The 26,766-nt window shown below is 38.0% G+C and overlaps 1 protein-coding gene across 3 annotated transcripts in view; it reads left to right on the forward strand.

Moving 5' to 3' along the window:
* vari (MAGUK p55 subfamily member vari) overlaps nucleotides 1-26,766 on the forward strand; it is a 182,647-nt gene that overhangs the window by 9,928 nt on the left and 145,953 nt on the right. The window contains exon 1 of one of the 3 annotated variants that reach the window (XM_090387719.1): nucleotides 519-643. The exons of 1 other annotated variant lie outside the window; for it this stretch is intronic. The gene's annotated coding sequence lies outside the window, so the exon portion shown is untranslated. Of the gene's footprint in view, nucleotides 1-518; nucleotides 644-9,871; nucleotides 9,983-26,766 lie in introns of those variants that run through there. One more of the 3 variants, XM_090387720.1, reaches the window with a different exon arrangement.

The following is a 26,766-nucleotide window of genomic DNA, read 5'->3' on the forward strand; positions in this document are numbered from 1 at the left end:
TACTTGGTCTGCAGTTCTGACAACCGATAGAAAAGATTTTGTAGGTGGACTCCTTTGCTGCGATATCGTTAGTAGTTTGCCATGTAAAGTACTTTCACTCAACTGTCTGAATACATGAAACTTTTTAGGATTGCAGAGGTCGTTTACACGTGTAGTCAGCATATCGGACGTTTAATAGGCGACACAGATTAAGAGCCACGTGGAGGTACGGGCCCATTAATCCGCAGCATTAAAGTCGTATGTTCCATTGATTTTGAGGGGGCGCCCCGCACGCCCATTTAGTAAAAGCGTTGTCCCGATGCGTGTTCTTTGTGCAGCTGTCATTGCAACAGGTAATGTCCGCGATATTAATGTAAATGCTCGGGTTCCGGTTGCCGTCAGCGCAGGAAATCGATGCATGCGTGACTGCGCGACCTTTCTGCTGTTGCGAAGATGACGTCACGACGAAGGAATCAGAAGGTAGTTGGCACGTTGCCCGCGGTCGCACGTGCATGGATGCGAGGCGCCTCAGCCATCAGCAATGCGTTGTTTCAGTGTCCGTTCGTGTACGATGACATTGGGTGCTTACACTTGTTGCTAAGATCTCGCCACTTTCCGTCGATAGGAGTTCTACAACTTCCTGGAAAATTCCGCACTTGTTGTGGTAAGAAATTAATTCGATTTTGTTTTTCACGCTATCCTGGTCATTCTGTGGGCGTCAAAGCGAGTTTCGTAGTAAGCAGGAATGCATGGCCTTCGCAAGTTGCACTCTCGTTTTTATTCGTGTTGGTACTTTAACGTGTTCGGACTTTGATCAACATGGTTTTTTCGACGTTGATGGTTTGTGCCGTTTAATTCGATTTGAAATTCTGTTTTGTGGGTTCCAAACGCCCGGATGAATTATCGTCTGCAGTGAGTCATCCACTTTCTTACAAATTATTGCTGGCATGACTCATTTGAGGTTGAGCCAAAGTAATAAATTCCATTTCTGCTTTATAACTAGTTTAATATCTTACTGTCTTGCAGTGAGGCAAGAGAGAAAAACAAAATGAGCATAGGGTGTAGTAAGGAGTGTACGGACAAGGAAACTGTCTGCACCTCCATGTTGGCTGACCGGATGAGATGGGATATAATCACCGGAGGCACCAGAATGACCAAATTACCTACTTGGTATAACATTTCAAAAATAAATGGTTCCATCTAATAGACTACTAAACTGAATGGCCAGCTTTTAACCTCAAGCTGCTAGTGGGATGCGATGCGAAAAAAAGATGGTATTATCTGTACTTCACTTTGACGCTGTCACTATAAATAATTTTTTTTTTTTTTATTTGCATTTAAGTCACAAGAATAATGTCAATTGGTTGTTTAAAAATAGAGACCCGGTTTGTAGAGGTTCCCATTTTTAAATTGCACACTAGAGGTTTGCTTAGAGTGCAGATTAAAATATAACGGCATCATTGTCATTATATTTTAATTTCCTCGCCTTCAGGCCTCTTTAGAGGAGGTATGAAGACGGAGTTCGGTAGAACCTCTAAATGTTGCAAATATTTTAAGTGTACATTGATGACTATTACATAATTTGTTTAGGGCAGTAATGTAATTTTCAGTTACTGTACACCATCAGGCATCTCTCATATTGTGGAATTATACTTCGCAACTGGGTTGTCATCATTGCAACACCAGGGTACCTTTCCACCCACCCACCGATGAAGAACCATTAAGCTCTGAAACGGTGCCGTCTGGGGGGGGGGCGTCTTGTGGGCCCTCGTTACCGCGAATAGGTGACAACAGTCTTCCCTAATGGGGAGCGTTGCCTATTCGGGGGATTCATGAGTGGTTTAGTTCAGTGAGTGAGTGTGAGGAGAAACTGTCCCCTTCCTCTTTCCACAGCATTTCTTCTGCTCCTACTATCACTTTCCTAAACCTTTTTGCTTTCCTAAGTCTAATAGGGATAGCATGTGGATAACACAATTTCTTATCCCATACCATTTTGCAAACAGTGCCATCTGGGTGGTGGTATCCTCCGAGAATAAGTAACAGTAGTCTTCTGTATTAGTGAAGCGTTACTTATTCCAGGTAGTGCAATACCATGGTAACTCGTTGTGAAGGCATTCACAGTATGAGAGATATACTTAAATGATGCCAATTTTGTAACTAGTAATTAGTAGTTGGCTACGTATAAACGTGATACTGTAGCACAAACCTATACGTTGTAGATTGACGTTGTTGTAGGGTTTTAGAAGCATTAGCAACTAAGACCATATTGCTCCACGTATATTGTCTGTAAATTGCGTGTGTTCTGAGGTCGATTTTCTGTTTGCTTGACAAAAAACCATGCTGCCCTCTCCCGAGACCGACTAACTCAGCCATGTCGTGAAAAAGGCTCATAAAACTTTCTCACATCATTGAAGGGACTCGAAACTAGGACTTTTCCACCCGGATAATGGCGATCCTACCAACTCTGCTACCCACGAGGGTGCAGATTAAAATGTACTGAGGTGTTACCACACCTCAGTACATTTAAAAATTTTTTCCCTTCTAATATGTTGCTGACTGGGGAATACACACACATTATAAATTGAAATAAATAAATAAAATTGGAATAACAATAAAAAGTAATTATGAAAGTAGCAACATTGCGTTACATACAAATGACAAATAAATAGATTTTTATACTACGTGAATGTATTTTAAAATGTATTTATCAAAGTGTTACCACATCGATCTACACATGAAATATTGGCAACGTTTCGAGGTCCTACTGAACATCATCTTCGGGCCTTTTTAGAAGAGGAGATACTCGCCTCAATAGCAACCGTATTGTACTTGAGGCGAGTATGTGCTTCTCTAAAGAGGCTTGAAGATGAGGTTCAGTAGAACCTTGAAACATTGCCAATATTTTAAGTGTAGATTGATGTAACACTCCAATAAGTACTTTTTTAAAATACTTTCATTGCATTAGACTTCGCTAAGCTTTGGCTCATATAATACCAGGCACTCTGTATGTGGAATAAAAGTTCTCCATCCACCCTTTTTTCACTATTATTTAGTCAGGTAAGGCTAGGTTTTTCCCTTCCAGAAACTCAGGTTTTTCATCCAGTGAAACATACAGACGCCTCATGGCTTTAGCCACCTGTACATTTGATTAATTTATTAATGCATTTCGAGAAAATAGTTTTCCTAATGGGAACAAAATATCTTTTAGAAACAGCCAAACCACCATTTCTAGAGAACGTTGATTCAGCTTAATAAAAATAATAATTTTCTCCTCTTGTACGCAGTATTTTACGCTGCTTTGTGTAGTTCGTTTTTATTAAGAGATATCGCTGACGATTTTATGTTAATTTTTATTTTAAAAAATATTAAAACTAAAAAGTTATTAGTGATTAATAAGATGTGGGGTGGTTTTCTTAATTTTTAATAGTTAACAGACACCTTTTCTTTTTCACGATTGTCCTGGAGAAACTGTACAGGCTAACTGCCATAATTTAGTGTTGCCTTCCTCGCGTGTGTGGCATATTTTGCCTGTTGAATTGTGTGTTCACAGGCATCGAAAAAGTCCCGGAATAACTTATGGGGGAACCCTACCGCCTGAGCTCAGCTAATTCACCTTCCACTGTAAACTTCTAGAAATTCTTCCAGTCTATGATGGAACTCGAACCTAGAATTCTTCAAATGACGAAAAGACGCTAAATTACTCTTCGCGGAGAATTTTTTATATCACTCTCAAACTGGGAGGATCTTTTAAAACACTGGTGCCCTAAGAATCCTGCACTCAAGTTCAAGACTGTCCCTAATCGATGATAGGGCCGATCTATTCCTACGTTTAGGTTGTGGGATCCTCAGTTGACATACGGTCCAGAATACAGGAATGCTAAACTATCGAGCAAACCATTTAAAAGTAGCCACCAAACGAATGTGTCTCTTCCCCAATAAAACATTAGAAAGAGAGAGAGAAGCAGCAGCTGTCATATCAATAGTGTGTAATATGGGACCTAGACAATGTTTAAGTACCAACCATTTAATAAACCAGCACTCCAGAATTTATCAGACGAAGGCCTAGGATTAAAGTAATAAAGGTGTGGGGGACTAGTATCAAGGCCCCCCTTTGGTGCACATTGCGACTTCCTTGATACCAGTATATGCTGCTGACGCCCAGATTTCAGCACCGTATAACACACACAATGGGCTGTATTATGGAGGATACATATGTAACAGGTGTTGAGACAGGTATTATGCAGATGCTCACATTTTGCTCTCAATCGTAGCTTTGAAAGTTTAGCCTGTACATTAGCAATATGCTGGCGGTACTGGAATTTGCTATAAAGGAGAGTACCAAGGTCTTTATGATGGGACACTACAGGTATTGGGATGAAGAGAGGGAGGATTTTTCGAGAGAGAGAGAGAGCGAGCACGGGATGAAGGGGACTTTATTTGGGCTGATTGAGAGAGAAAGATGCATACGATGGTACTGAACTAATTGTGTAATATCTGTATCAGTGTCATAATTGGTCAACTGCATGCAAAATTTTATGATAGCAATGATCTTTATGTCATCAGTATAGAATAAGTAGTTTGGTTTATCAATGAGAAAGGACGCCTCCGTGGGGCACAATTGAATTAACAGATTTTTAGTAAGACGTTGAAACTTGCTGACTGATACCTGCCCTAGATGGACGAGTTTCAGTCAGCAAGTTAGAGAGAAATGAGTGAACGTGGCCACTTATGGAGTAATATTTACTGCAAATTCTGAGAATGGATCGTGGATTAACAGCATCAAAGTCAAAGGCTGAATTTATGTCGATGAATGTTATGCCCACTTTTTTTTATTTCTTCAAATTGCTGTTGGGAAAGAAATTCTCTCCCCCACGAGAGAGAGAGAGAGAGAGAGAGATTAAATTTAAAAAAATAAAAAAAAAGCGAAACTGAAATTTTAACTTGTAGCTATCACTTATAGCGTTTAATTTAGAATATAATATTAGTTACAGTCTACTTCTAGTGGGTTTTATCGTAGACTGTGCGTAAATTTAAAAATTCTTGCCAGATGGGTATTGTTACAATTTTTGGTGTGGACCTCTCGTGTCACTTAGCAGTAACTTGAAATATTCTTAAAAAAAAAAAAAAACAAAAAAAAAACGTGATGCTCATTTAGCATTTCTTTAAACCTTTTCTTCATGTGTCCAGAAACACTTTAGAAATTAAAATTGCATCCTTGCCAGATGCAGAGTCCTTAATAGGAGCAATAAATTCCAGCCAAAACCATATTAAATGGATTGCATCATTTCTTCACTTTTCTTTTTTCCTTAAAATTATTTGCAAACAAAAATATTTGTAATTGTTAAATGCTTAAATCCATCAGATCCATTCTCTTTAATGGGTGCAGAATTATTCCCACTGCCCATATTAAAAGAAAATAAAATCTCTCTGCGGAAGAATAATATAATCGGGGAGTATTTTAAGTTATTCAGCGTTAGCGGTAGGGTGTGGGGGGCAGGTGTATTGAGTACAGTAGCCTCTGTTGCGGAACTAAGACATCTAAATTCGGTTTGTTATGAAGTTTAATTACACAACAACATTGTATGCATAATTTTCTTCAGCGTGACTGAAACAGTTTTGACCTTCAGGAACAAAATCCAGCGTTCCACGAACTAGGTTATCACGCGCTACGAACCAGTTCTTTTTGTTATAGCTTTTAGCTAAGACAGAACATTCACCTCATCGGAAAAAGCCGAGGGGACAATTAGTTACATCTTAAAGATATGATGATTACTTTGGTGCAAGTTCTTTAAACCCACACAATATCGAAAATAACTAGCATTTGTTCGCATTTACTTCTGTTGTTTATTTGAACTGACGTGCTTTTTAATTTTGTATGTCGGTCATATAGGAGAAATATGAAAATATCCTATAGGTCGAGTTGTTTTACAGGAGAAATGAATCGTTGCTATCGGGCAAAATGGTGGAATGGGCTTTGGAATGAAGCCTACTTTCTTGGACCCACAACGTAATTATTGCTTCTTACGGGAAAATAATGGGGTCAATATTGTTTATTGTGGTACTTTTTGTTGGCGATCGCTGCTAAAATTGCGTGTAAAAAAATTGATGTTCTGCCAAGTCTTCGAGGTTATAGTGAATGGCAAGAAACCAAATAATATAATTGATGTAGATGTGTAGGAAATTTATTCAGTGCAGCAAATAATTTGGCCTCCTTCCGTCCATAAAAAATACACTATATAACCAAAAATGTTTGTATTTAAGTGCCTTGTTTTGTGTGTTGAATCCAACGGTGTCATTGGTTTTCCTCTAGTGTGTCAATATTTTGGCACCAATTGAAAGTTTCAGTTGCCTATCAGTACTGTGATATTCTTCTTATTTATTTATTTAATTTCAGTGTGCTATGACTACTAAACGAAAGTGTAAGTTATCTCTAAACTCGTTCTGCTTAATGATGGGCATAATCTAATGATTTGTTATAATCGAAATAATTTATCATGATATCGATTATGCACATCACTAGTTCTTTCTTTGTGGACATTATATAAGTCCGTAGGTGATACTGTTGCACATAAAAGACTGCTGTATAAATTGAGCCAGTGTCGCATTTAAGGGCAACTTACTGATATGGATAAAGGGATGGTTGAATGGAAGAATACAGAGAGTGGTAATCAATGGGCACTGCTCTTCTTGGACAAATGTTATCAGTGCAGAAAACCAGGGTTCAGTGCTGGACTCGTTGTTTTCTATATTTATTAATGATACATTTAAGTATATCAGGCTTAATATCTAAGTTTCTAGATGATACAAATATTGGTAGGGTGATTAATGACAGTAATCAGGGTAAGCTACTGCAACAAGCTCAAGAAAAATTAGGCAGATCGGCTGAGAAATGTCAGTTGAAGTTTAACATTGAAAAATGTAAGGTACTGCATATGGATAGCAGTAATTTCAGATTAACGGGGTAATTGTGCAGTCAGATATGAAGTTTTCTGAGCAATGCAGACAGACAAACTGCCAGGGCAGCTCATGGAGTTTTGTCAATATTATACAGGAATTTGCTAGCAAAGGTAACGAGGTGATTATCCCATTGTGCAAAGCAATGTTAGGCCTCATCTTGAGTACTGCCTACAGGTCTGGAGGCTTCCTTTTAGGAAGGATGTGGATCTGTTGGAACGAGAGCAGAGAAATGCAGCAAGATTGAAGGGAACAAAAGGATAGTCTTACCAAGAAATGCTTCAGTTCAGTGTATGGAGTTTAGGCACGAGGTGATCTCGTTGAAGTGTTTAAAGCTTTGAATGGTTTGATCAAGCTCAATTCTGATGCTATATAAGCTTGCTTTCTTGCATCATATGCCTCTACTGATGCTAATTCATTCTTCCTCTTGCTCAAACTACGCACGTGAGAAGGCATAAATTCAAATTGAGGAAGGATGGTTGCAGGATAGCTGTGCGGAAGTTTACCTTCAGCCAGCGGGTTGTTTATTGTTGGAACAAACTTCCATCTGTTTTTGTGGAAGTGGGTAGTTTGAATAAATTCAAGGAAGAAGTAGACAAATTGTTGGAGAGGATGAACAGGTAGTACGGGAAGGTTTTTTTTTTTTTTTCTGATGCTTTATAAGCTTGCTTTCTTGCATAATTTGCCACTACTAAAATAATAACATCGTTGTTGGTACCCAGTTTTGCAGTGCATACATATGAAGCCTATTTTGGAATGCCTGTAGGTGATGAAGAGTTGTGGGCATTTCTTTCTGCTCTGATAGTTACTAGTTAGCATTAGAGGGATGGTTTTATGGGTAGTCTTAAGTGTATGCCTTTTGCTATAGCTAGAGTATGGAGCGAGCCCAAAAACAATAATGACCAATGATAGTTTTTTACGGTGGATATATATCAGTTTAAAAAGCCTGCGGATCGAAAAGCTGTAGTGTAGTCCAACATGCAAACGTCAGTTGCTGTGGCGCCAGTGGTGTCTTTTCACACAATGAAGACCTGTTGATTATCAAATCCACCTTTCAGAGAAAGAGTCTTCAGATTTGGATGCTGAATCTGGTGAACCGTATATCTGGGGTTATACTTAATAAGCCTGTTCACGTTAAGCACCGCATGTCCATAATCAAGAATCGGATGACGTAGTGCGGGACTTAGATCTGACCAAATCTCTGCAGAGCTCCTGACATCTTGTTTAAAAGAGTGGAATTTACTGAATTCTAGCTAAATGACTTCAACATACAGAAAAAAGACCTATCACTTATGCACATTTTTGTACTGTTGCAGAACCCCTGTGGTATTGTTCTGATTTGATCGGTCTTTATGAAAAAAATGGTATTGGTCACAATCCAGAAGAGTAGTGTATTTTCACAAACGGTTCAAGTAAAATTCCTTGATTCCCATTGTAAAGCTGTGTTGCTACACACATTGATTCCTGTTGCGGATTCTTTTCATATTAAAAAAAGACGTCGACAAAATGCAGTCTTACACTTGGGGAATAGCAACCCCCAAATAAATTATACACTGGGTAGGGTTGAATTAATAACAGTGGAGGAGGAAAGGGATCTGGGAGTTACAATACGGTCAGATATAAAGTTTTCTGAACAGTGTAAACAGGCATCCAGGAAAGCCCATGGTGGCATGTCGACGATTTATAGAACGTTATCCTGTAGAGATAGGCAGGTCATAATACCACTGTATAAGGCAATTGTAAGACAACATTTGGAATACTGTGTTCAAGTGTGGAGACCTCATCTGAAAAAAGACATTAAGGTTCTTGAAAGGGTCCAAAGACTAGCAACTCAAATGGTGAGATCGGCAGAAGGACGACTGTATGAGGAAAGTCTCCGATTTATGTGGGCTACAGAGTTTGGCAACCAGGCACCTCAGAGGTGATCTGATTGAGGTTTATAAGGCTCTGAGAGGGAATCTGATTAAAGTCAAGCATTTTATTTTAATCAGATTTGAATAAAATGAATGAATGAAAGAATTCCAGAACTAGGGTTCATAAGTTCAAATTATAGAGGTTGAGGTTTTGATTAGATTATAGGAAGTTTTCTTTTAGCCAGCGAGTCGTTGATAGCTAGAACAAGTTGCTCTCGCAGGTAGTTAAGGCTGACAGTTTGAATAAATTCAAGGGTCAACTGGATACTTACCCGTGTGAGGAGGGAAGCAAACATTTGTATTTTCTCATCTACTCGTACTTGTTTTTTTGCTAGTGCATCAAAAACCTGAGGCTTCCTTGGACTGTATGGCGAATACTATTACACCCCCCCCCCCCCAATCTTAGCGATGTCAGTGAAGAGCACGGGAAGAGATTCCACCAGAACATACAGTCAACGGAGAAGAAGTATCAAAGAAGGTGGGATGAAGCTGTAATGGGCGACTATATCTGGTTTTTCGTTCGGGTTGATCACAAAGGACAAAAATATTCAGATGTTCATTCAGAAAAACCTTTTGATTTAACCAGAGCAGAGTTTCTATACTTTTTTTTAACTTGTGATTTTTTTTTAGCCAGTTTACTTTTAGCAAAGATTAATACTTTATTCTGTATAGAAGTTAAAAATTGTTAATAAATCTGATAAAGTATGATTGATATTTACTTTTCTTTCATTTCTTGGTAAACTAATGATACTATGCATTAAGGTTATACTCGGAATCAGCACATCCAAATTCACACAGAAAACCAACAACCTTTTTTTGAAAATTTGTTACATAGTACAGTATTATTAATTTTAATGAGAATCATTTATTACAAAAGTAAATTCCTGACTAAATAATTAACAATGTTTTACAAAATATTAGAGAATAACGTAATTATTAACGAATTTGGCCTCCTTTAGAGGCGATGACAGCAACAGTCTCCTCCTTTGCTTTGATTCTACATAGTATGCACGGCAATCCCTGACGATATTAGCTGTTTCCTCTAAGAATATGTTGTCCTTCTCTGGTCTCAAAGGCTCTCAACTGGATTCAAATCCGAAAGCTACGGAGGAACAAGGGAGGTGTCGCATATACAGGTTCGATTTCTCTATTAATTCAGTTTTCTGCATACCATCCTTGCCGTTTGCAGGGTCAGTTGTCATATTTGGAACGTTTTATTACGAGTTTATTACATCAAAAACATAGGAATAATGTGGTAGGCAACGGTACAGTACTTTGGTACACTCGAGCTAGGGTGGACTGGCTAGAGCGACATACACTGTGGTATGTGGCATATACTGTACTCAGCCAGTATTTACTGGCTGAGTACAGTATATATTTTCGAAATCGAGAAAATAAAAAAAAGAGGAAAAAAAGATTCTTAATAAAAATGTTATTTTTTTTTTGTTTGTTTATTATTTTAAAGCAGCTCTTTTAATAAATTCCACTCATAAAAGCTATTTTGGCAATTTTTCCGGGTCACTACAAGAGCCTCCATCTCTATTCGAAAGTTTTAAGATCAACTTGGGGGCGCTCTTTACCTGATCCCACGCTCCCAATGAAAGTACACTGTTTTCAAATGTAAAAATTTTTAAACCCGAAACGAAACATATGTGAGTCTTACCACGGAGTTTGATTTGGATTATAATTGTACTTAATCTAGTTTCTGTTATTGACGCATGCTGCTAATATATACTCTTAAAACAACAAGTTTCTTTTGTGTTTTGAAAATTTAATGTTTAAGTTCTTGTTTCTGTAATTAGCATTAGTAGAGGCATATAATGCAAGAAAGCAAGCTTATGCAGCATCAGCCAAAAAAAAACCCTCCCATTTTACCCCTCCATTCGTTCCAAATGCCTGTCCAGCTCAGCCTTAAATTTATTTAGGCTATCAGCTTCCACAACAAAAGATGGAAGTCTGTTCCACCAATCAATCACCCGCTGGCTAAAGGCAAATTTCCGCACATCTATTCTACAACTATCTTTCCTCAATTTGAAACTGTGTTCCCTTAGGTTCTTAGTCTGAGCAAGAGGAAGAATCCCATCAGCATTCAGCTTGCCCAACCCATTCGAGGCCTTATACACCTCAGTCAGATCACCTCGCAGGTGCCTACTCTCCAGGCGCTGCAATTTGCAGAACTTAAGCCTTTCTTGGTAAGAGCGCCCCTTTATTCTCCTCATCAATCTTGTTGCCCTTCTTTGTACTCGTTCTAGCAACTCTACATCCTTCTTAAAATGAGGCCTCCAGACCCGTACACAGTACTCTAGGTGTGGCCTGACCATTGCCTTGTATAACGGGATAATCACCTCCCTGTCCCTGCTAGCAAAATTCAAAATATCATTGACAAGACCCCATGACCTGCCCTGGCAGCCCGTCTGCACTGCTCAGCGAACTTCATATTTCACTGCACAATTACTCCCAGGTCTTTTTCATTTTCTACCACCCTAAGTGTAGTACCACACAGTTGGTACGTTTCTCTTCGGTTATTGTTACCCCTATGCAGTACTTTACAATATGGGTAGCAATTTAATGTCAAGCGCTCTGTCGATTACTGTAATGATACCAAGTGTTCGTGGTTTACATATATAAAAACCAGAACGCTTGAAAACTAGAATATATATATTTATTTATTTTATCAGGTGTTCCCTGCCGAATTCTGGCATCCCGCCCTAAATTACAATATTACAGATACAATTTACACTATTGTACAAAAAATGAGGTACATCCATTCAAAAGTATGCAAAAATGTGAGAAGTCCATCCAGCTCACTCTCACAAAGATAAAAACCACAATCCATCCGCACATTTTGGCAGTCCAAAACTAAACAGCACAAGTAGCTGCCCAATCCTGGCAAAATCCGTACCCAGCACTGCAAGGAGTTGCTGAGACGAACAGCACAAGAAGCTGCCCAGTCCCGACGATAAAACACCCAGCGCCACAACGAAATGCTTAAATGATAATAACTTTCCTCCTCCTCCTCACAGATATCAGGAATGATGTTATTTAAGAGTAAGCAACCCACCGTTAATCGGAACGGTACCGCACATCCTATGCCTATCCTTATCAATTAAGATTTCCATTCCGATAGCTCAAGTCCAACTTATGCATATTTCACTATTGTCCTCCAGCATGGTTTTAACGCAGTCAAGTCTATGCCAGTCATTCTTCACTAGCCTAATCATCGTGGGTCTGCTCCAATTGCAGAAGAACACGTCTTCTTAGAAAAATCAAAGCAAAAGATTGAAACACTAAAATAGTTTCCTTCGTTGCAAGAAGGCATACCTGGCATGATCAGCAACTAAAGATTAGGCACATAACCCACTATTTTTTTCTCTCAGACCTTGATACCCGTCGCAATTGAACAAGACGCGTTCTCAGTCCTCCCCGTGTCCCATAAACGCACATTGTACGCTCACTAACCCCCAAGGTATTTAGTTTAGCAGAAAACAAGCAATTTCCAGTTAAAAAGAATGTGGATTACAAATTTGGATTGAACCAAGCAGGCATACATCTGCCAGCCTTGTCAATATGCCCTCTTGGGTACCAGCACACTTGGTAGAATCGCCGTCCTCCCCCACACCGGGTGGAAAAGACCTGAGTTCGAGCCCCGTCGATGATGTGAGGAATTTTTATGGACCTTTTTCACAACGTGGTTGAGTTAGTTGGTCTCAGGTGAGGATAGCATGTTTTTTTTTTTTTCTCCCTGAAACTTGTGTTTTTCGTACAGCAAACAGATAATCCACCTCAGAACACGCGCAATTTACGAACAGTGTATACGGAGCAATGTGGCCTTAGTCGCAGATGCTTCTAAAACCCTACTACTGTACTACCTTGTGAACATATGGAAGAAACTTTTTTTCGTTATTAGTCCTTTGACGCTATTTATATATACTGGTATATATATAAGGAGCGGGAACTCTTAAAGCTTTTTCCACAGCGTTGCCCAATAAGTTGGTGAAAGTTGCGCAGTGTTATCTTACGCAAACAGGAAAACCAAAGTTATTTTACTTTCTGTTTAACTGTTTTCGTTTTATAGTTTAAGTTGGGTTTTGGTAAAAATAGACGGTCTTCTATGTTTAAGATAGAATCTCGTTATGTGTAGAGCGGTGCATTTTAAAAGAAGCTAGTTTGCATACTTAAATGTAAAATGCCCATAAATATGTTATCTAAGAAGCTAATAAAACTTGCAAACAGAAAAGCAGTAACTTATAAGTCAAACAAATCAAATATATGCAGAAGTTTGATGGTATTGTCTGTCAGAGTTAAGAGGAAATTAAGTGAAAATAAAGCGAAAAAGGTAGTGGATGCATCCAATAAAGTCCTTAGAAAGGCGTTTACACATTGATGCTTCAGATCGAAACAAGATGGAAAAACACCCATAAATATAACTGAGATCATACACAGCTCGACAAAATTAAAGAACACGTAGAAAACGTGGTGTAACTCGTGCAGCTTGAGTTGAAGCGGGACAAAATTTGATATGGTAGTGCATCATGGAATAGCCAGAAACTTTGGACAGGAATAAGGGACATTTATAGGGACATGTATAAGAATTACCAAAAAGGTCACATTACAGAAGTCGATACAAGATTCTCGAAAATATGGTCACATGACATTCATTACTGCGTATGATCTTTCCAAGGCTAAACAGGCCTGACAGCGGTGATCCATGCTCGATATAAGGGCGTCTATAAGATCCTGTGGCAACAAATACCATTCTTCCATCAGTGCAGATCTTAGCTCACCAAGTTACCGAGGAGTTGGCTCTCGGCGTGCAATGCGAATCTGTAAGTTAAAATGGGATTCATCAGAGAACAGAACTACACCACGAGTTACACCAACACGATTTCTACGTGTTCTGTGTATTCTTACTTTTTAAGATGCAACAAAGTACTCGTAGTTGATTGGTTCAGGCGTTTCATAGAATATTCTATTATTATAGAATAATTTATGAAGCGATTTATTTGACTGAAAGTGGAAGTTGTTTATTTATGTATACCCACCAGCAATTAAAGCCAGTTAGGCGTATTTGGCAAATAAATTGTGTTGCTGGTCGAACATGTTTACTTTGTTGCATTAAGGTTGATGCAGAATTTTCTGTCATTTGCACTTTCTTTAATGAACAAAAGCGTTCGTGCAACAGCCAGGGCATACGCCCTACACTTAACAGTTCATTAAATTAGTTTTTTGTTACGATTCAATAAATTAAAAGGCACCTAGTATGTCGTAAAACGAAGACTGTTTTCGCCCACGGTTCGCCTCTTTTGGGCGTATTCATGAATTCCTTCCCCCTCTCTCGTCGTCCCACACCCTGTCTGCACACACCCAAAAGAGCGAATAACAGAATAATGGACTGTTGGTTTATGTGAGGTGTGTTATTTCCACACTTTTTTTGTTTTCTTTTCTTCGTGTATTATGAGTAATTCATTATAAATAAATGCAGCTTTAGTTTTCCAAATATTGTTCACAATGGGAGTTTGCTCTAAAGATCTTTATTTTCATCCATTTTCCATTAATACCAGCGATGCAATTTCGTTTTTTACAATTCTCTCTTGACATGTGTGTCCCTTGGTACAGCCATCGATCTTAGATCTTGGGCAGTTCGATTTCCACATGCTTTTGTTTAGGAGCTTCACTGCAGGTTATTAATCGGAATATTGAAGACCACGTGTAATATGAGATGACACGTACGAATTTTATTTATTTGCTGATACCCTCCAGAGAACATTTCTATCAGGTTAGCAGTGGGTAGAATAGTCTTCTCTTTTTAATATCTGGTAAAGACATTTAATAATGAATTTATTCCAGTATTTATTCGTACACATGAATAGTTCTTTGAAAATCTACAGTCGGAAAGGAGGGTGTAGGGCTTCAGCTTCTCTCAGAGAGATTCGATCAAAAAAGGTGCGGGGGGGGGGCAATTCTCCGTACCAGACCAACAACTCTGAACCACAGCCCTCCCCAAAGAAAAATCCTTGGTGTGCGCCTGGTATATGTAGTAGGTCCTCATAGATTCAGCTTAACCCATTGTATTTATTCCATTTTCGCCATTCAGGATTTATACTAGTTCATACTAGTTTCAGAATTTCCAATGTCTATCATTTTAAAATGTTTTACAACTTTGCTTGTTTTTTCAACCATGTAGCTGTTAACTCTGGAAGCACAAACCAGTAGCTTGTAAATGTCTATAGAACATGACTTCAGCTTGTTGAGACTCGGATCTGTGGTTCCACACAATTTTATGCATGATCCATTGGGAAATATTTCCAACGCCCATTGTTTTATCTCCGCTATGCATTCAGTTCTTAATACGGGCTTTAGCAAATTATCTGATTTGACGTATCCTGTTCATTTTCTTGTTTTCTTTCTGCTGTTTCTTCCCTCCCTCCCTCACATTTATTTCGTTGCACTCCAGATTTTATTTTATCATTTTCCGAAATTCCAAATTTGTAGTGTGGTTTTATGCTTTTATAACATAACATAATGCTGCGAGTCAATTAATAGTGATTGGCTATCTAATTAAGTACGAGCCAGCTAACCATTAGAGACCGTGTGTGTGTGTGTGTGGTGCCCGTGCATTATTGCGTTTATGTTACTAACAAATGAACATAAGGTATAATTACCTAAATCTAACGTTTCTTGGGTTCAGTGACTGTCCCACGTCATTACACCTGATTTTTTTATGAAACCCTTAAAACGCAAAAGGTATTGTAACCTACAGTACCGTGCGTGGGCTGAAGATAAAGAAGATACTGACATCAGAGTTGAATTTTCTGTACACTGTAATTTCCAAGAAATACGGGTGAAGGGAATTGTTCCAGAAATCGGAAGTTGAAGGAATAAATAAGGAAGAAGAAAAGTTGGTTCTGTTGGACAATAAAAGGATGTTGACTGGTTGCGGCACGTGTTCGGACTGTTTTGGGAGAGAGAGAGAGAGAGAGAAAATTATAGAAGCCAATTCAGAAAAACAGTGCCCATGGCAGAATCTGAAGAAAGGCATGCACTAGAAACCGAACGTCTACAACACAAAATGGAGAGACTTTGTAAAAGATGGGTCTTAATTAACCTCACTACTAGGGCTTGCATAAAACCGAGAAATTTCAAAACCGAGTTTAACCGAAGTTTACTCTTAAAACCGGTTTTAAAACCGATTTTCTCAGACTTAGGGAAAATAATTAAAAGCTTATAACACAGGTATTTATTTTATCTTGGGTAGATTGTACAAATCGTAATCAAATCTTTTAAACAAAATCTATCACCTCTTATAGTAAAAAAAAATTAAAAAAATTAAAATGCTCCAAAAAAGTAACCAGCTTGAGATTATACAAAATTACAAATTGTATTCAAATCCTTTGAATAAAAACTATCTTCTCGTATAGTAAACAAAAAAATAATAAGCCGTATAATAATAATAATAATAAATAAATAAAAATAATGTGAAGAAAAAACAGCTTGGGGAAATTACTTTACTATTTATTGCTCAGCTTTTTTCTGAAAATGATCCTTTAAAAAACACAGTATATTAAGCATTTTTCCTGATAGACTTGACCTTATTGTGTTAAAGAGACCAGTGATCGAAAACACTCTCTCAGATTGGACATTTGTTGGTTTAATGGTCAGCAGTGCTCTATAAACTTTCTCCAGCTTTTCACTTCTACTGTTAATTGCCTCCAAAATTTTAAATTCTTTGCTGATTTCCAATTCACTCGGATATTTTGAAGGCTCTTCAGTTAATCTCTTTATTACACTATCATACTCTCGCATGAGTGTATCTCCAACATCGGAACTAGACGAGTCTTGGTTTTCTTCTAAAAGAACAGTTTGCTTGCCAAACTTAATCATCATTGCTGCTCCATCGGTGGAGCAGGCAACAATATCCTCATCCAAGTTCAAACCAAATTCCTTCAAGTGTCCATTCACAATTTGCTCAGTTCTTCTGCTATCAAGTGAACCATTAATCTCAATAAGACCTAACGACCAACGATTGTCTTTTGAATGCACATTTATATTCATATACCTTTTATTTTGTATAGACGTATATTCGTCTAGAGTCAATGAATACCGTGAACCCAAAACCAATGAATTTTTGAATTGCTGAATGAGTTCTTCTTTCTTAGTTTTATAATAATTCAGAACCATATTTTTAATTCCATTCACTGAGGCTGGTGGTAATTTATCGTATTTATTTCTCTGAAGGTGAAGGCTTGATTGTATAAACTCACTCTTGGCAATTGAATTAAAAGAAAATCCATCTAAAGCAGCTATTTTGAAATCTCTTCTTCCATAGATTTTTTAACGATAAAGTTTTCTAATGTTCTTACCATTTTTACGGAAGGTTCACTGTTATCTTGTTTAATGTGAATCTGTTGCATTTTATTTAAATGCAACATCAAAGATGATGTAGATCCTCCGGACGACTTCATTATCTTCTGACATTTCGAACATTGTGCTTCATCTTTGCTTTTTCGAGCAAAATAATTCCATACATTTGATTTCATCTTAGACATATTAAGAGTAATAAATATAAATTAGTAGGAATTTATATCACCGACAATTTTAAATAAAAATATTGAAGGTAACAAAGGCACAATAGTATTCGTCACTCCCGCAAGCACTGAATGAAGAGTCTAAATGAGGCAAGTTTCAAAATTTTCACGAAAGAAATTTTTTGAAGCTGCTTTTTGGAGAACATTTGATCGCAAATTTAATAGGAATAAAGAAGCAAAAAACTTTATACGTTTGAAATTTGATGCAATATTCAGCGAATCTGTTTCTAGTGGGTAACCAGGCGAGTTCCATAACTTGCCTGGCGAACAACATAGATGGAACGGAGAAATGTTGAGAATTTTCTTTTACGCTATCGCTCCGACTCACTCAGTCGTGAATGAGTACACCTGCATCATGCCATGATACAAGTGGGAAGATAAAAGGTACCCCTCCTAGATTTGGGCCACTTGCCCATGAGATTCGTATCTAAACATAAAATAAAATAAAAAACATGTTTTAAACATAAAGCAGTTGAACGATCCAGACAAACGAACAAACAAAAGAACATGTGCGTAACAAAAAACTATATTGGAGGGCTAACTAAAAAAAAATATTCGAATCCGGTTTTAGAAGCTCGGTTTCGGTTTTAACAACTCAATATGAAAACCGATTTAACCGGTTTTATAAAACCGGTTTGCAAGCCCTACTCACTACCTTCTTTTGGATGGAGTCTAGAATGAAGAGAAATAAGACCATTCATGACTCCAATGTCTAGAATGTAAGAACATTCTAGACTCCATTCAGTTCGTGTATCAGTCCAGATTTTTTTTTTATGTGGGAATAATGTTCCATGGTAGGCCGGATTTGAGATTTGTGCAGAGTGAACAGTTATAATTCCTAATAGGGATATGTGATCTTGTCTAGAAATTTGAGTGCCATCGAAGATAAGCATATTATCTTTTTTGCGAGATATAAGACAGGACAGAGTTTTAAAAGGATTGAAATTAACTGTTATCTTTGCCTCACTGGAGAATTAACCATAGATCAATTCTCCAGTGGGGCAAAGGATGGTATTCAAGGAATTGGTATTACTTAAATATTCGAGAAGTTGAAGCTGTTTGTGCAGAGCAAGGTTTCTCAAACTGGAAGGTGGAATACACTTTACTATCATTAGCAAAACTATGGACAGGATTTTCATTCAGTGAAAGAAAGTAATTAATATACAAGAGGAAAGGAGTAGGGGAAAGAACTGAACCGTGGGAACGCCAGCATTAGTTGTAAAGTTAGAAAATAGAGCTATCTGTCATCGCCCATAGTGAGCGGTCAGAGAGAAAATTGGATACCCAATTACAAAAAACAGTCAGTAATCCATAAGAGTATTTATCCGACTGTTTGTTTAGAAGACCGTTATGCAAACACAATTAAAAGCCTTTGAAATGTCGAGAGCAAGCGTTGAGTTTCACCTAAATTTCTATTGAATTTGTCCATAGATGGATAACAAGCCAGTACATCGCCAGTGGATTGACACTGACGAAATCCATATCGGCGGTCATTGATCAGATGGAAGTTTTCAAGATAGTTTAGAAATTGGCGGTTAATACATTTCTCCATTACTTTTGAAAGAGTAGAAGTATGATTCTAAGGCGCCGGAGAAGTCTTACGGCGCCTTAGAATCCCTCGTTGTTCTAGACATCTCTTCCTTTTGTTCAAAAGTTACTTTGCTGAACGTACTGTCTACATCCAAACCAAACATCAGTCGTTATCTAAAGCTATTTCTCGAGAGTGTCCCCAGGATTCCATTTTTAGCCCTTGATGATTGGCTGTCTTCTCCCTTCAACACGGCCGATACGCAAATGATTGCCTTTGCCGACGATCTCTCCAACTTAGTACATGGAACTCCATGTCCCAATTGGAACAACGGGCTAACTCTGTACTCGATAACTTGCTGGATTGGACTCTGAAAAATAAACTAAGAGTGTCACCATCTAAAACCAAGATGATGATATTTCACAGAAAACTAGACCATAATAGACCTCGGGTTGTCAACTTTAATGGAGTATCTCGGCCACTTGTTACCACACATAAACATCTTGGTATTATTTTTTTATGAAAAATTATCATTCTTACCACACACATCCAGAATCTTTCCAAAAAAGTGAAAACTTTTACGGCCATGTTATTCAAAATATCTCGGCAGGACTGGGGTTTAAAAAAGAGAACCCTGAGAATTCTATACTGCACTGTTTATTCCAATCGTTACATATGCAGCCAGGTTTCACAAAACCAAACTTATTACAGTTCAAACCAAACTAGACAGTGTCCAACGGACCTTTTTGCTAGCTCTCCTGAGAACTTGTAGAACAGTTTCAACCTCATCTTTGCAAGCCATCGCAAGCTTATTACCTCTGGATCTCTTACGTGCAAAGGCTTTGTTTACTATATTCGTAAAGGATATGCTCTAAATAACTTTTTCCGATTTGACCTATGATCCTACTGCCGATCCAAAGAATGAAAAAGCGAAATGTTGGACTGAGCTTCATAAAAGATGGCAAGTGAGATGGAATTCCTCGACCAAAGGAGCAGTGACCAGATGTTTTATTCCTGATATTAAATTCACTACCTCAAAAAGTAATCAGTTTTGGTTCTACCCAAGCCTTCTTATATCATATATTCTAACTGGCCACGGTTTTTTGAATGCTGGTCGTCTTCAATTTAATCTAGCAACGTCAGATACCTGTTTCTGCGGCGCCTCCGAAGACTGGAGTCATGTCCTATTCTTCCGCCCAGTTTACCAAGATTTAAGACAAACATTATCTAGTACAGTGTATAATTTCTCTCCTGGAAATGAAAGTTTAATCTTATTGCAAATCAAAATGCCTTCTCAGCTCTACAGGAATTTGCTACACAGGTTTTCAACAGACGACGCGGCTAACTGAGCTGACTTCTATACTCAACAAAGCTACTTTTTTTTTTTAATAATAATTATTATTTTAACATTTTATCTAATTAAATGTATTATTATTTTTTATTTCATTTTATTTATTTTTTTATTTATTATTTTTATTTATCTTTTTTTGAAATGTAATGATATTTTGTCCATTATTTTTTTCCCCTAACATTGTTAATTATGATAGGCCCTTGAGAACAGTTTTTTTTTCTTCTTTTCTTTTTTTTTGTTAGTCCCTTAGGGGGCAGGATTCGCTGGTCTCGAGTTTATTAAAGACGGGATTTTAAACTGCTTGTACCCAGATTTGGGCTTCCTCGGTTCCGGAATTGCTGGCATCCATTGCTATTACACTTTCTCCAGTGGATGTGGGATTCTTTGTGGTATTCACCACCGTATGTGATTATAGGAGACTGCTGCACCCATAGGACTTGCGCTTATTCCTATGTGTGCTAGAAATATTACATTTAGTTTAGTATGTGTATAGTTGTACCCGCCTCCTCGTGGCGGGATGGGTACTGGGAAGCAGCTTTCCTGGTAGCAAAGCGGCCAGAAACAGCTAAACAACACACACTCTACGCAATCTAACACTACACTCATGTCTGGCCATTGTACACAGTCTTGTATATCATCACGGGATGGGTACTGGGAAGCAGCTTTCCTGGTAGCAAAGCGGCCAGAAACAGCTAAACAACACACACTCTACGCAATCTAACACTACACTCATGTCTGGCCATTGTACACAGTCTTGTATATCATCACAGAGAACCATAGCGGAGATGAACTAATGTTTAGAGGCCGCCTTGCGTAAGCTACTTCACATGTGCAATGGGACAATAACTGAATGGGAGAGCTTGTTATCCTTTCTAGGAACTGGTTGAATATGATCAATAATGAACCAATGTATACTCCCCACCATGACTTATGGAAGTGAAACTTCCATAAGTCATGGTGGGAAATATACATTGGTTCATTATTTTACGTTTCAGACAAATTGGGATATTGCTCCTCAGTACTTTGTATGTGACAATATTCCCTGAATGCTATCCATCCAAAATTTATTCTTCTCTTGACTTCCAGCCATTTATCATTAGTACAGCTAATGACTTGTTCCAGATAAGTATATGACTCTACCTTTTCAATTGCTGCTCCTTCAATCATTATATCCCTTTCTGTGGCATACTTGTTCATCATTACTTTTTTTTTTGCCATATTCATCTTTAGTCCAAAATCCTTATTAACTCTGCATAACTGATTAAGATTTTCCTCTAATTCTTTGGGATCGTGACTTATGAGCACAATGTCATCTGCAAATCGTAAATGGTTTAGGTATTCTCCATTCACATTGACTCTTTTCTGCCACCAGTCTAATCTTCTGAAAGCTTCCTCAAGGGCAGCAGTAAACAACTTCGGAGATATTATCTCCTTGTCGAACTCCTTTCTCAATTTTAAATTTGCTACTGTCTTTGTCTAGTCTAATAAAGGAAGGAGGTTGCGTTCTCATATATTTTCTTCAAAATCATAATATATGGGGTATCTATGCCTTGTCTTTCCAGTGCCCGAAACACTGCCTTATGCTGTATGGAGTCAAATGCCTTTTCATAATCCACAATGCTAGGCATAATGGTGTTTTATATTCATTTGCTTTCTCCATTAGCTGTGATATTACGTGAAGGTGATCCATAGTTGAGAATCCTGTCCTAAAGCCAGCTTGCTCTTTCGGTTGATTCTCAAGTATTCTTTCTAATCTGTTCGTGATGACCCTTGTGAACAAATTGTAGATGTGGGATAACAAGCTAATTGGTCTATAATTTCCAATTTCTGATTTATCTCCTTTCTTATGCAGCAAAACTATGATTGCATTATTCCACTCCTTTTCTAATGCATTTTGTGAAGAGTCTTGCCAGTTTTTGTCACGTCTCTTCCTTCCAATTTTAACAACTCTACAGTAACTTCATCTTCCCCCGGGGTTTTGTGATTCTTCATTTTCTTCAACGCATGTTCTACCTCATCAAGAACGATATCGGGTATGTCGTGCCGTCGTAGCCTAGTGGTCAGGCGCGCGGGTACCCAAGGACACTTGCCTTGAGTGACCGGAGTAAGGACTTGAGTAAGCCCGTGACTACTGAATGAATACGGTGCTGTTTCTTGTATTCAATCTATCATGCGAACTCCTGTGACCGTTTGGTCGGCCCGGAGTATAAACAGAAAATTTATTAATTTGCGATCCATCTTCCCCACTGCTGGCATCATTCCTTCGCTCCTTGGCGCCTCCGTAGCCAGGTGGGCAGGAGCAGCAGTGCGTAGCCCGTGACCACCAAATACGGAGGATGCGGAAAGGTCAGGGAATGACCACCGCATATCCCCGGAGCAATATGGCCTTAGTTGCTAATGCTCCTAAAAACCAAATAACAATCCTTCACTCCATGTATAATTCTCTATAGTAATCTTGTGCTATTTGAATTATGCCTTCTCTGCTATTTATAAGTACACCATCGCTGTTTTTCAGTTTCAGTATCATTTATCTTTCTGTATTACTGCTCATGGCTGCTGATTTAAGTCTTTTGTTTTCCCTTAATGCTTGTTCTACTTTTCTTGTGCCGACCGGGCTAGCCAGGTGGGTAAAGTGCCTGCCTGGCAACCCAAAGGTCGCGGGTTCGATTCCCGCCTCGGGCTTGGATCAAAGTACTGCAAAAACCTTGGGAGGTGCACTATGGCCACAGAAGCCGATGCGCCAACAACTACCAAACGAAAGAAAAAAACAAACTTTTCTTGTATTAAATTGGCGCCTCCGTAGCCAGGTGGGAAGGAGCAGCAGTGCGTAGCACACGCATCTTGATTAGACCGTGGTTCGAGCCCGTCACCACCAAATCCGGAGGATGCGGAAAGGTCAGGGAATAACCACCGCATATTCCCGGAGCAATATGGCCTTAGTTGCTAATGCTCCTAAAAACCAAATAACAAACAAACAACAAAAATTGTGTTAAATCTTAGGTCCTCTCTGAGTCACTTTCTAATGGCTTTGCATAACTCAGCATACTCAATTTTCTCCTTGTCAGTGTTTATCTTGCTCTTCATTTGTCGTCTTCGGTTCATCATGACAAGTGTTTCTTGACTAATTTTTTCTTCTTTGGATTTCTTTTTACCTATAGGTTTCTTGGGCTTTATCACTTTCAGAAAGTTGTAATATTCCTCGTCGATATCTTGGTCCTGAGCAGTCTGCAGAAGCTCAGACTTGTTCTTAAGTTCCAGTACATAATGCTTTTTTTCCTCTTCTGTTATCTCAAAGACCTTCGTATTATTTACTCAAGTCAGTTTTTTCCTTTCTTTTCTTACATATATAAAAAGTGTGCATCTTACCATTCTGTGATCACTTCCAACATTGACCTTGTTCAGGATGGTAACATCATTCACGATATATCTTCTGTTAGTGAGGATGAAGTCGAATTTATTAGTTGTTAATTTCATCCCTACAAGAATAATTTCACGGAAACTGTCTGAGCAACCATTGCAGAAGATTTAATACAGTTACCCAACCAAGGGAAAGAAGAATATAAATCTCTCAGATCGTACCATTTTGCATTCTTGTAATGGCAAACAACACGGGGCTGAGAAAGGAGATTTGGAATTTCCTCTCGAAAAGAGGAGATTCCAAATCACTGTCTCTGACAGAGAATATCAGAAAGGATATGCGCACAAATACCACCTTTGAGGTGAAAAGAACTGCACAGGAATATTTAGGACAACTGAGACGAGTAGTGGTTGAATCAACTGATAATTATGATTCAGTCAAAAAAAGTACGTGGGGCTGCTTAGTAGACTGTAAGTCAGGGGTCCGCAACCTGCGGTTCTAACTTTTAGCCCACATGTACGACAAACGACATATTTCTGCGAGCAATATTTTCGCACATGAACTATATTAAAAATAAATCAAAAAACCGTCTGAACAATGCGAGTCTCTCAGCATATTTAAAGATGAAAATTACGGCCTACTCGCCTGATGTTGAGAGACTCGTTCAAGAAGTTCAGCAGCAAAAGTCACATTAATTCGTACCTAATTGGATGTTTGTTACTTTTTTTGCAGTATTAATAAATAATATTTCAAAAAATATATTTTTTTAATAAAACACCTTCCTGCTCTATTCCATTTCTTTATCCCCCTCCTCCTCATCCAAGCTTGAGCTGAGGTGCGGCTCTTCGGATTCTTTTTTTTTTTTTTTTTTTAAATTAGATCAAAAATGGCTCTTCACTCAAAAAAGGTTGCCGACCCCTACTATAAGTGAAAATGAACATCATTGAGATTGGAACTGAGACCACGTATATTTGAGAAATGAATGAGGAAGTGTTTGGTAGATATAGATTTGGCAGATAAATTTGTTCTGTTAGGTTCACTATTCATGATTTAGCCAGTAGTAAGAAATGGTGGAGAGGACATTTTGTATGAAGTAGTGAAACTTTTGGTTATGGTTTATTTGGAAATCCATCTCATTGTGCTGTTGAAGAGCTAGAAAGATACTATATAGAGTATTGCTTTCACCTTTTCTCAGTATTCATTTTTTTTTTTATTATTATTTATTTATTTTTGACTTTGTGCTGGTTGGGTAAATCGGCTCACTTGTACAAATATTTTTATTTTCCTATGAATGATATTTGGACAGAAATCGGTGGGTTTAATAAAAGTGGTTTTTCTATTTTGGCCCTGTTGTCCATTGTGCGAACTGTTTCTGGTACCTGTTGTGTCGTTGGCCTGTGTGGTTTAGTTGCGCGCCGTGATGGGTCAAAGTCTTCCCTTCTCAAACAGCGGATGTTCAGGTGACACTCAAGTAGTGAGCGTCTCTTGTTGCACCCCTATCGAGGCGGTCTTTCAATGGAATGTAGGACTCAGAACCGCATTACTACACATATTTACAGGTAAATAGATTTATTAACCATTATCATAGACTACTGTAGTTATAGTTATATTTTGCATTAGGTTTTTTAATAAAGTCCATCAGATTGCTCATAATTGGTAAATGTCGCCATCTGTTATTGATAAATGTTTCATGTGTGCGCGCGTGTTTTGGCTTTGCAGTGAATGTCTGGCTCGGAGAAAATTTATTTATTGTTAATATTCAGGCAGAATCAATTTATGTTAATTTAAAACTTCGAATTCGAACCTTTTGATATAATTTTGACAAATCTTATTATTATTATTATTAAAATCAGTTTATTTTTAAAATCTGTTGAGGCCCTCTGCCAAAGTGGGAGTTTTATGGAAAGTTTACTTTTCTGCCTGATTCCAATTCAGTTTTTTATAGTTTTCAAAATATTTATCCATATCAATATTTGAGCTTATACTCAGCAATAATGTCGACAAATCATTCTAACAGCGAAATATAAAATTTCATGAAAATCCATTCAGTGAAAGTCGAATTATTACAGTGAAATAATAATAATTCGGTGAAATTTGGGATGGCTAAACAAATCTTTTTAAACGGCCCAAATATAAAATTTCATGAAAATCTATTCACTGGGAGTCGAGTTGCTACATGCGGACGGACGGCCATGGTGAAGACAATATGCTTGTATTCTAACGCGCCTTAAAAAATATATTTTAATGAGAATTCCGTTTCGAAAAATTTTACTCTTCTATTCCCCTCCACAGATGGTAACCATATACTGTATGCATTAGGAAATGTTTCTGATTACAGGACGTCAGTGCTCCAGTTGTCTGTACGCCATCTTCTCAGTCAATATCTCCTACGAACAAAGTCAATAAAGATATATGCCTGCTGAACACCGTCTTGTTAGAAATATAATTGGACTGCATTCTTCTGTAGCGATTGGATATCTATCTTCGTAGTGGTGCTACTTACTATATGAATTATTGTCCTGTATTCTGGGGGTTTACCTTTCTAGGCGTTGTTCCAATTAGAAATAATATATTAGCTTGTTTATTAAATGGAAAGGAAAAGATGCTCAGAGAAGTATTGATGATCCAACGAACAACTGATGGAGACTCTTGTGTGATTTGTGTTTTCAAATGGAACATTTCCGTTTAGGGGGATGCTCGTATTGGTTGCACCAGCCGATGTATCCAATTTGCGCCTTGGTTATTTACCATTGTTATTGTTATTATGGGTTAGTTTATTTATAATTATTGTAATTATATTTCTGTTCGAGGGAAGAACTTTTATGGGTATTTTCACAACATGCCTGACTAGTTTCTTTCGTGCGAAGGTGGCTTGTTTTATCTCCCGGAAACTGAAATTTCATTCAGCAAACCGACCTCGGGACACACAAAGCTAACACTGTACCTTTGCCCACCAGTCAAGCTTAATGCTCATATTACATGCGATTTTAATTAGTTTTGGATGTTAGGAAAAAGAAAAGAAAAAGAAAAAAAAAGTATCGTATTCAGGATCGTCTGATGGCGTCTTAACACGGTTTTCTGCTCTCGATATATTATCT

The sequence above is a fragment of the Mastigoproctus giganteus genome, chromosome 13 (assembly GCF_048544385.1).
Source record: "Mastigoproctus giganteus isolate SK-2022 chromosome 13, ASM4854438v1, whole genome shotgun sequence".
Classification (NCBI taxonomy): Eukaryota; Metazoa; Arthropoda; class Arachnida; order Uropygi; family Thelyphonidae; genus Mastigoproctus; species Mastigoproctus giganteus.